Source organism: Chiloscyllium plagiosum, unplaced genomic scaffold, assembly GCF_037043375.1.
Source record: "Chiloscyllium plagiosum isolate Xiang-an unplaced genomic scaffold, Cpla_swu_hap1 HiC_scaffold_3, whole genome shotgun sequence".
Lineage (NCBI taxonomy): Eukaryota > Metazoa > Chordata > Chondrichthyes > Orectolobiformes > Hemiscylliidae > Chiloscyllium > Chiloscyllium plagiosum.
The window spans coordinates 43,671,572-43,683,904 of NW_028270141.1; positions in this window are offsets into that span (position 1 = coordinate 43,671,572).

Sequence of the window (12,333 nt, forward strand, 5' to 3'; positions counted from 1 at the left end):
CAGGAGGATGACAAGGGAATAGAAAGACACATCGGGTATTTTTCCAGGAAGTTGAAAGTTCATCAACAGAAATGTTCAACAGTGGAGAAACAGACTTTAAGCTTGGTGTTGGCATTACAACATTTCAGTGTTTATATTACCAGCAATGCATCTGAGACAATCATATGCACTGATCATACCCCATTGACATTTGGGAAAAAGTTTAAGGACAAAAATGCCAGACTGTTTAGATAGAGCTTGTTGTTGTAGCCATTCAATTTGACAATTGTGCGTGTGGCAGGTCGCAAATCCGTGATTGCTGACGCGTTATCGACTCTCGAATGTGATATGGAGGCGTTCAGTGGTGGGTGTACCGTGGCCTGAATTTGCAAGTGATTGTGCATGTTTGCATGGTTATAGTTAGTATGGTGTATATGTGTGTTTAGATTACTAACCGGATTGTTGAAAGGGTTAAAAATGAAGCCATCTTTTGGTATTGATGGCTTTTTTTAAAGGGGGAAGGTGTCACAAAGCTAGTCTTTTTTGCTAAAAGCTGTTCCTTGGCTCAAGGATACTCTGTCCTTGATTTTTTTTCAGAGGGGTAATAAATCAGGCCAGGTTGCGATCAGTCTGGTTTGGTACAGAGACAAAAAGGATTTTGAGAGGCCTTTTGTTTATGTGTAAACAGATGAGACTTCAGGCCAAAGTGGTCACGCTTTAGAAGTGACCTGTGTAAAGAGAGGAGAGTCGTCAGCTCTTTAGCTAGCTGAGCTGAGCAGGTTTAGTTCAGGCTTGAACTGGGAAGTTCAACAGGGAGCTGTGTGGAAATTCTTTTCTGCTCTTCAACTTCAACCTGTAAGCATGTGATCCATTTAAACTGGGTTTTAAAGGGAGTTTGCTTATTGGGACTGTTCTGTGTATCTGGAACAGCATAATTAAGTCTAGCTGGACTTAATCTAGGTTGAGTTCTGTAGGGGTTCTTAATTCTGTTCTTTGTGTTTCATTATGTAATTTTGTGAATAAATTTTTTGTCTGTTTTAAAATCTAGTAGTCAACCTAGCTATCTTACTCTGGGTAATTTTGACGCTCACCGAAACGAATTGCAAAGTTAGATCTTTGGCTTCCTGCTTAAGAATGCTTTGAGTGGTCTGGCCTAGTCCATAACCCCTTTCTCCAAATCTTGACATCTTTGCTAAAGTACAGTGTTTGGAATCAGGCGTAATACTATACTCTAAATAGGATTTGCTTGCCTCAATTATTACACTTTGGGCGTTATTTAAATGTCAATCTCTGTGCTATTGCAATTTTGAGCTCTTTCACATACCCGATTTTAATTGCTTCATGAATAGTGACCATGTCTTCAGCTCCTGTACTTATTAAGTATGGAAAGGCCCTCCCTAAATTTCTCCATCTCTGTCTCCACCTTAAACTTACCTCTTTGACCACATTTTTGGTCATCTGGGTTATCATCTCCTTATGTAGCTGGGGAGGAGGAGGGTGAATTAACAGGTTGTGTGCCCAGGGACATTTTAGTTCACAGTAGTACCAGCTCTATATTCTTGCAAACTCTTTGAATGTGATTCCCCACCCTCCCAGGAAGAGGGAGACTGGTGAATTTGCTCTTGTGTTCGCTGTGAAAGTACTCTTATGATTCATATGTTTTAGGAATTTAGTTTTTGTTTTGAAGAAATTACATTTCCAAAATGCAAGACTACTGCAAAAAATGGACTGCAGAAGTTCCCAGATCGTCTAGGGGACTCAGATCTTTGCATGCGTCCTGTCAAAGTCCGAGTTAAGAAATGAGAAAACAGTCGATGACAGTGACTCCTTTCTGAAACTGAGAATGGCATAGCTGCATTTTTCTTCATAACTGTTTCATGGGGGCCTTGGTCTTTCTATGCATAATTCTGTATTCCAAAGACTGCAGGACTGTGAGCAAGCCACAAGGTGTCAGTCTACCCTTGAGATTAATGTAAAAAGTTCAGTCAAGGAACTGGAAACAGAAACAAAAACAAAAGTTGCTGGAAAAGCTCAGCAGGTCTGGCAGCAACTGTGTAGAGGAATCATTTAATCCTGTCCAGTGACCCTTCCTCAGAAGGAATCAAACTGATTTTAACTAAATCTACTAACAAAGATTCCCCTCTTCACAATATAAAACTGAAGGAACAGCATCTGTGACATTTGAGGTAGAGTTCATGAACACAACAGAAAGAAAATTAAATAATTGCTTGAAGAGGAAGAGATATTATCCAAAGATTTGTCAATTGAACAATGAAATGGTACTAGACAACCTTAATCCAAACCCTTATTTGGATGAGTCACCTATACCTGCATTTTGGTTTTTGCTGCTGTTTACCTATTATTTACTTATCGAAGCTATTTAACTACGTGATCTGTCTGTATTGCTTGCAAGACAAAGCTTTTCACTGTGCCTCAGTACATGACAATCAATTCAATTCAATTCAATAAGTCTTTGCGGCTTGAAGATTTTATGATTCTTTGAATTTCCTTTGAATTGTTTCAGTGACCTTCCCTTCCTGAGATTGGAAGTGGAGATGTTTGCTGGTCCTGGGCAACGCACAGCTCCACTCACAACTTCTCAGAAAATGTTCTTATGCAGCAGGTTCTTAACAATATTCACCTTTTAATAAGAGGCAAATAACATTTATATACAATGATTGCCAAGCAATGACTGTCTCCAACTGTTGCCCCTTGACATTCAATGGCGTTATCATCACTAAATCCCCCACAAATCTCCTGGGAGTTACCATTGATCAGAACCAGCCCAATAAATATTGTGACTACAAGAACAGGTCAGGGGCTAGAAATTCTGAGTCACTCACCTCCTGAATCCCCAAAGTCTGTTTGTCATCTACAAGGTAGGATGATCCCAGTTAATCGTGACATTGGACAAGTCTAATCCCAGTGTGAAAATTGGCTGGTTAGGTCACAATTTTAATTGTGCAATTTGTTTGCCACGGTGGTTAGTCACTGAACATAGTCACACGAGGCTACCAATGTACATTCAACAAAAGGACACATGTTTATTTATATATCTACACACACCTTCATGTTAAAAATTTTGTATAAAACATATGTTGTGATTGCAACAAGGTCAGCCAGCTGGACATCATAGAATGTGAGTTCCTTGATTGGGGCTGTTAATTTGGTCGAATCAAGGAGCCCTGGCTGACAGATAAGAGCAGGAGTCTCAGGCCATCTTGCTCACTCTGAGAGCTGGCTCTGAGGGAGCTGGATCAGTGTCGAGAACTCTCTATATGTAAATAAAGGGTGAGTTGGTGATGGGATACCAGCCTCTGTAGGACAATTTGGATTGATCTTATCATAAACAGCAAAAAGAAAGAGTCCTCCTTTTCTCAGAAATATCTTTACAGATACTCAACCTATTATATCACTACTATATTCACTCCTTCATTTCTTATCCAACTAATGAAGTCGCAAGAATATCCTTTTGGTGACTTTCTGAATATTTATGAGATGGGATTCTCTCCATCCCTCACCCCCTCCCCCAGATAGCTACTCAAGCAGGTTAAAGTTTCTCACTGAATGCAAAGGAAAGCTCAAGGCTTTGTCCAGCTACTAAAACAGTTTAACATTCCTTTCCATCTGTAATGACCTGGAGACTGCCAAAACTAAAATTGCCCTCTACTGGTATGGGTATGTTGTTTCTGAATCAAACTTTCCTCTGGCATCTCTTTACATAAGTCGTAAAAGTTCAATTTAGCAAATACTTCAGCAATTGCCTCATCAGGAAGCATGTCTAATCATTTAGCTTAAGTCACATGATTTTTTAGAAATTCTATTTTGACCTGCTTTTAAGGAATCCAGTTTCTAACCCTTAAGAATCAAGTCACCTTCACATAACTAAAAACCCAAACCCATCTATCTCTACTTGGGAATCCAAGTTTCCTAATAATAATAAATAAAATGCTCTCTTTCAGAGATATTTTCATTTTCTATCAAAATTTCCTCTTATCTGTTTGACAGTAAGAATAGAGTTACATGAAACTAACATATAGATAGTAGAAAGAACTTCCATAACAATCATATTCTGCACAATTTCATGTTGGGTCAAGGCATTTGTTTTCCTCCATATTTTCTCTTGACAAGGTATTCATATAATAATGTCTTTTCCAGTGCTATGAGTCAAGTTATAGGTGTAGCTTTGAACTTTAAGAAAACAGCCTCAAATTTGATTTATTCCAGGAAAGTGAAAGCATGATCTGTAAAGGTAACAATCCCTGCAGAGCTTTTGTATCTGTTATTGGATCTTGCCAATAACCTTTGAATAAATCAATTTTTGATTGTGCAAATTTGATCAATTCATGCTTGCCCAATCCTCTCAATATAACTCTACAATCCAGGAATGCGATATGAGTCTGCTTTTGTTACAACATTGCCTTTGTGATAATCAATAATTATTTATCATTGTGATCTATCTGATTTTAGCACAGTCATAATAGGTGAGCTCCAACCACCAAGATTTACTTTAATAGTCACATTGTTTATCATGAATTTGACCCTCACTGGAGCTAACATTTCTAGGTTGAGGCTGTAAGGATATTGTTTTATGGGTAACACATTCCCTATATTAATGTCACCAATATCATAAAGAATTTAGCAATCTATAATAGCTGTTGTAAGTTACTCCAATAGTTCTCTGGGAGTTAGCATAATATTCCATCTAAATTTTTCAGCATTTCCATATTATCCAAATTAATTACTAAAGGATCAGCTTTTGAATTTTCAACATCTGATTCATTCTGCACTCAGTCTGACATCTGTATTTCACTCTGAATTTTTTTCAATATCGTGAATACAAATTTCATCTGACTACCCTCCCTGCCATTGGAGCACTTTGACATATTAACATGACATGCTCACTGACTTTTCCTCCTCTCTGTAGTACACACTACATCGTCCATGAAATAGAGACTTTATTTTAATTTGATAGGGTCCAAAGAACTTTGCTTTTAAATTCTCACAGTTGGGTAATAGTATTTTAACCTTGTCTCCAGTGACAAAATTCTGAGTTTGGCCCTTCTTTCAGCTATTCTAATTTTCTTTTTATTGAGAACATTTGATTATGATTAGATTAGATATGATTAGAGTAGATTTCCCTACAGTGTGGAAACAGGCCCTTCAGCCCAACAAGTCCACGCCGACCCTCCGAAGAGCACCCACCCCTGGCCCATTTCCTAACAGTATGGACAGTTCAGCATGACCAATTCACCTGATCTGCATATCTTTGGACTGTGGGATGAAACTGGAGCACCCGGAGCAAACCCACCCAGACACGGGGAGAATGTGCAAACTCCACACAGACAGTTGCCCGAAGCTGGAATTGAACCTGGGTCCCTGGTGCTGTAAGGCAGTAGTGCTAACCACTGAGCCACTGTTCCACTCCACTCCCTTTGATTAGTTTTTTTTCTCTCAGAAATAAGATATATAGATCATATGTCTAGTTCCTGAGCTTTGCTTTATAATTTTTTCTTTCAGTTAATTTAACAGATTCTCTTACCTCATGTCCATATATCAATACAAAAGGACCGAAGCCTGTGGATTCATTCGGTGACATCCCTAATGGCAAACAGTAACAAGGAAATTCCTTTCTCCTAATCATTGGGATATTCCAGACAATAAGTTCGAATTGTGGCACTTAATGCAAACTATTCAATGAGTCTTGAAATTGTGGATAAAATGAAGGCATCTTTTGTTTTATTCCCAAATTATTCATTATTTCTTTGAATATTTGTAACATGAAATTTGAACCTTGATCTGATTGTATTTCTTTGTCTAAACTGTATCTTTTACAGAACATTCAGCTAACATTTCCATTGCTACTTTTGCTGTAATTTGTCTTAAAGGCACTGGGTCAGGAAATGTAGTTGAAACATCCATAATTGTTAAAAGATACTGATATCCATTTCTGGTTTTAGATAGGCACCCTACACAATATATTAGGACACTGCTAAATGATTCTCCTAAAGCTGGTGTCTGACAGTAGGTAGGAAAATGTTGGTTTATATTCAGAAGATACGGTGGAGTGGAGGGATAAAGGAGTAAACGATAGGTAGGAATAGAGCCCAAAGAGGGAGAACAGTTGGACAGATAAAAGAGTGAGTAATGATCTGGTTGAGTGGGTGAATAGCTGTTAATGAGGATTCTTAATGGCTAACAATAGGTTGTGAGCAATAGCTGACTATGTGATAATAAGGCCTGCTGTGTGGGGGTTAGGGTAAGGACATAGGAGAGCTCAAGCCCTAAAGTTATTGAACTCGATATTGAGTCCAAATGGCCACAGGGTCACGAAGCAGAAAATGAGGTGTTGTTCTTCCAATTTGCACTGAGCTTTGTTGGAGCACTGCAGCGAGCCTGAGACAGAGATGTTGGCCAGGGAACACGGTGGGGGTGTTGAAGTGGCGGGTAACTGGAAGCTCAGGGCCTTTTTTGTGATCAGAGCATAGATAGTCTGTGAAATGGTCACCCAGCTTACGCTTTGTTTCCCCAGTGTCGAGGAGACCAAGTTGTGAGCAGTGAATGCAGTAGACTAAATTGAGTGAAGTGCAGGTAAAGCGCTGCTTCAACTGGAAGGTGTGTTTGGGCCCTTGGAGACCGAGGAGGGAGGAAGTAAACACACAGGTGGCACACCTTCTGCTGTTGTGGGGGATGGTGTCATGGGGGGTGGGGTATGTTGGGAGTGAAGGAGGAGTGGTCCTGGGAATTCTGGAGGGAACAGTCCTTGCAGAAGGCAGACAAGGGAGGGAGGAGAATATGTGTCTGGTGGTGGTATCACACTGAATGTGAAGGAAATAGTGGCTAACGATCCTCTGGATGTGGATGTTGGTAGGATGGTAGGTGAGAACAACGGGGACCCTGTTGTTGTGGGAAGGAAAAGAGGGGGTGAGGACCGAAGTGCAGGAGATGGGTCAGATCCAGCTGTGGACTCTGTCAACAACGGTGCTGGGGAATCCTCGGTTGAAGAAGGCCGTGGACATTTCAGAGCCCCTGTTGTCAAAGTTGGCATCATCAGAACAGTTAGAGGGAGGAACTGGGAGAATGGAATAGAGTCCTTATGACAAGCAGGTCCCATGTCTTTACCCCAAGCCTTGTTATCACATCGTCTGCTGTTACACACAACCCACTAACAGTCCCCATTAATGGCTATTCATCCACCTAGTCAGATCGTTATTCACTCCTTTGTGGGTTCAACTGTCTCTTTGCGTTCTATCCCCACCTAGAGTTCACTCCTTACCACCACCCTCCCCTCGCACCCCCACCGTTCACATCCCCCCACCCCCACCACCCTATCTTCTGCATATAAACTGACACTTTCCTCACAACCACCAGGTCTGAGGAAGGATGACACCAGGCGCGAAACATTAACTCTGATTTCTCTCCGCAAACGCTGCCTGACCTGTTGAGCTTTTCTAGAAATTTCTGTTTTTGTTTCTGACTTACAGTCCTCCTGGTTTTTATTCGGATCTTTGTCATTGACTTCTCCATTGAGTGTCTAATCCCATGAGCTGAAGATCCATGAAGTGATTGATAGTTTCAAACTCATTTTTTCAGACATAACTTAGGAGCAATTCCCTGATAACCTCGAGCTGCTGAGTTCAAGCTAGTCAATTTAACGATAGCTTGAAGTTTTGGATCTAGGATTTATGTCACCAACCGTAGGGGAGGAGGCTATCCAGGAATGTTCGCATCCTCCAGCGAGCCTGCTTAATTTGAATAAGCCTTATCTATGCTAAGAATGTCTCAGTTATTATAAGAGTCTGCGATTTTTCTCTTCAGAAAGTACTCTTCCCCACTTAAGTACATACATAAGAGTTCAGAGTTCATATAGAAAAACCTAATAAAATTGGAAAAGTATTAAATTGTTTCATTCAACAGAAGTTAACAAGTAATACACCATAAGTGAGCTAGGTTTGTCAAAGCTATAGGAAGGTGAAAGATCAAATCCAACCGAGTTCAGCTTTCCAATTATTTCCAATTATTCAAGTACATCTCACAATGACTACGAAGAGAATACCCAACAACATTTGAAGCAAAGCTTTCCCTTAAATCTCCAAATGTGTAAGATACATTCCCCGGTGGGCGAAAGTACCTTTTGAGACATACTTTCTGAGGATTTCTTATAGTTCTGGAATTTCAGTGAAAGAATCTTATTTAAAAAATATTATTTAAAACCTTGCTGCTTTACAAATGTACTTCCACCTTCTTCCATGTGATACTCTATCAATTAACCTTATTTCTTAGTCGTTCAGTGAAGATTCATTTTTGAAGCTGTGAACTTTTTCAATGTCAACTTATTTGTAATATTTTGTACTTCTTTAACTTATCCCCTTTTCTTTAACAGAGTCATAGAGATGTACAGCACAGAAACAGACGTTTGGTCCAACTCGTCCATGCTGACCAGATATCCCAACCTAATCAAGTCCCATTTGCCAGCACCCAGCCCATATCCCTCTAAACCCTTCCTATTCATATACCCATCCAGATGCCTTTTAAATGCTGTAATTGTACCAGCCTCCACCACTTCCTCTGGCAGCTCATTCCACACACGCACCACCCTCTGAGTGAAACAGTTGCCCCTTAGGTCTCTTTTAAGTTTTTCTCCTCTCATCCTAAACGTATGCCCTCTAGTTTCCCCAATCCCAGGGAAAAGATCATGTCCGTTTATCCTATCCATGCCCCTCATGATTTAATAATCTTCTAAAAGGTCACCCCTCAGCATCTGATGCTCCAGGGAAAACAGCCCCAGCCTAATCAGCCTCTCCCTATAGCTCAAATCCTCCAACCCTGGCAACATCCTTGTAAATCTTTTCTGAATCCTTTCAAGTTTCACAACATCCTTCCAATAAGAAGGAGACCAGAATTGCACGCAATATTCCCAAAGTGCCCTAACCAATGTCCTGTACAGCTGCAACATGACGTCCCAACTCCTGTACTCAATACTCTGATCAATAAAGGAAAGCATACCAAACGCCTTCTTCACTATCCTATCTACCTGAGACTCTACTTTCATGGAGCTATGAACCTGCATTCCAAGGTCTCTTTGTTCAGCAACACTCCTAGGACCTTACCATTAAGTGTATAAATGCTGCTAAGATTTCCCAAAATGCAGCACCTCACATTTATCTGAATTAAACTCCAACTGCCACTTCTCAGCCCATTGGCCCATCTGATCAAGATCCTGTTGTAATCTGAGGTAACCCTCTTCGCTGTCCACTACACCTCCAATTTTGGTGTCATCTGCAAACTTATGAATTATACCTCATATGTTCACATCCAAATCATTTATATAAATAATGAAAAGTAGTGGACCCAGCACCGATCCTTGTGGCACTCCACTGGTCACAGGCCTCCAGTCCGAAAAACAATCCCCCACCACCACCCTCTGTCTTCTACCTTTGAGCCAGTTCAGTATCCAAATGGGTAGTCCTCCCTGTATTCCATGAGATCTAACCTTGCTAACCAGTGTACCATGGGGAAGCCTGTCAAACACCTTACTGAAGTCCATACAGATCACATCCACCTCTCTGCCCTCATCAATCCTCTTTGTTACTTCATCAAAAGACTCAATCAAGATTTGAAAAGAATCCTTTGTCCAAGGTCCATCAGGAATTATGTTTCATTTTTGCATCTGGATATTCCTTTCATATCTCCCTTAATTTTTCAATTGTGAAATAATTTTTTAATCAACATTTATCAGTAAAGATGTTTCATTTCTCCATCTTTATGAATGTTATGTTCATCTGATTTCTTGTGGTTATATTTAGGATAAGGATTTTTGCCATTCTCATCAAATGGATGGTTCAAGTATTTTGTTCTGTAATTAACATTCATTTTTCACACTCATGATGTAGCCGTGTGAATCTGCAGGCTCCCTTTTTCCTGAGTGAATAATCTATCATTTGTTTGTGCTGAACACTAATTTACTTAGTAGCATTTACGTTATCATCTCCATATTCCCTTTCAGGTGTATCCATTTTCATGCTAGTTGCAATGGAGTTTTATACAGTTAACTCTTGGATGAATCTTTTTTTATTGGAGTGCAGGTGCCAGGAACGTGGAGTCCCAGGTAGACAGGAAAGATGAAGAAGGTGTTTGGTACACATCCCTCTATTGGTCAGTGCATTTAAGTATAGGAATTGGGATGTCAATTTGAGGCTGTACAGGACATTGGTTAGGCCACTGTTGGAATATTGCGTGCAATTCTGGTCTTCCTATCGCAAACAGGTTGTGAAACTTGAAAGGGTCCAGAAAAGATTTACAAATATTTTGGCAGGGTTGGAGGACTTGAGCTACAGGGAGAAACTGAATAGGCTAGGGCTGTTTTCCCTGGAGCATCGGAGGCTGAGGGGTGACCTTATAGAAGTTTATAAAATCATGAGGGGCGTGGATAGGATAAACAGGCAAGGTCTTTTCCCTGGGGTGGGGGAGTCCAGAACTAGAGGGCATAGGTTTAGGGTGAGAGGGGGAAAGATATAAAAGAGACCTAAGGGGCAACTTTTTCACTCAGAGGGTGGTGCGTTTTTGGAATGAGCTGCCAGAGGAAGTGATGGAGGCTGTTACAATTACAGCATTTAAAAGGCATCTGGATGGGTATATGAATAGGAAGGGTTTGGAGGGATATGGCCAATTGTTGGCAAATGGGACTAGATCAATTTAGGATATCTGGCTGGTACGACTGAGTTGGACCAAAGGGTCTGTTTCCATGCTGTACATCTCTATGACTCTATGATTGTGTTTTTTTTAGTATCTATGTATATTCTACATAACTAGTCACATCTATTTCACAAGAAAACTATATGTCGAACAAGATGCAATTATATCTCACCACGACACAGTCAGGAGACAATCCAGAATATTCCTCTTCGAACATCTCGGTATCTCTCCTGTCATGAGTTGTTTCAACATCCTCAATGAGGCCAGCATTTTGAACTTGCCAGGTCATTCCCAAAAATAAAACTAATACCATCCACAGGGAGTTGTTGCGCTATTCTCAGTACAACATCTCCATTTATTCAGTCACTCTTTAACACAACTGTATGCAATGGGACCAGTTGTGTACCTGAGGACTGGAGGATAGCAAATGTGGTTCCCTTGTTCAAAAAGGGTAGTAGAGACAACCCTGGTAATTACAGAACAGTGAGTCTCACTTCAGTTGTTGGTAAAGTGTTGGAAAAAGTTATAAAAGATAGGATTTATAACCATCTAGAAAAGAATAATCTGATCAGGGACAGTCAGTACGGTTTTGTGAAGGGTAGTTCGTGCCTAACGAATCTTATTGAGTTTTTTGACCAAGTGACCAAACAGGTAGATGAGAGTAAACCGGTTGATGTGGTGGATATGGATTTCAGCAAGGCATTCAATAAGGTTCCCCACAGTAGGCTATTGTACAAAATGCGGAGGAATGGGATTATGGGAGACATAGCAGTTTGGATCAGTAATTAGCTTGCTGAAAGAAAACAGAGGGTTGTAGTTGATGGAACATGTTCATCTTGGTGTCCAGTTACTAGCGGCATACCGCAAGGGTCGGTGTTGAGTCCACTGCTGTTCGTCATTTTTATAAGTGACCTGGATGAGGGCTTAGAAGGGTGGGTTAGTTAATTTGCGGACAACAGTAAGGTCGGTGGAGTTGTGGATAGTGACAAAGGATGTAGTAGGTTGCAGAGAGACATAGATAGGATGCAGAGCTGGGCTGAGAGGTGGCAAATGGAGTTTAATGTGGACAAGTGTGAGGTGATTCACTTTGGACGGAGTAATCGGAATGCAAAGTACTGGGCTTATGGTAAGATTCTTGGGAGTGCAGATGAGCAGAGAGATCTCGGTGTCCATGTACACAGAGCCCTGAATGTTGCCACCCAGATGGACAGGGATGTTAAGGCATACAGTGTTATGGCCTTTATTAATAGAGGGATTGAGTTCCGGAACCAGGAGGTTATGCTGCAGCTGTACAAAGCTCTGGTACGGCCACACTTGGAGTATTATGTACGGTTCTGGTCACCGCGTTATAAGAAGGATGTGGAAGCTTTGGAAAGGGTGCAGAGGAGATTTACTAGGATGTTGCCTGGTATGGAAGGAATGTCTTACGAGGAAAGGCTGAGGGCCTTGAGGCTGTTCTCGTTAGAGAGAAGAAGGTTGAGAGGTGACTTAATAGAGACGTATAAGATAATCAGAGGGTTAGAAAGGGTGGACAGGGAGAGCCTTTTTCCAAGTATGGGGATGGCAAACACGAGGGGACACAGCTTTAAAGTGAGGGTAGATAGGTATAGGACAGATGTCAGAGGTAGTTTCTTTACTCAGAGAGTAGTAAGGGTACAG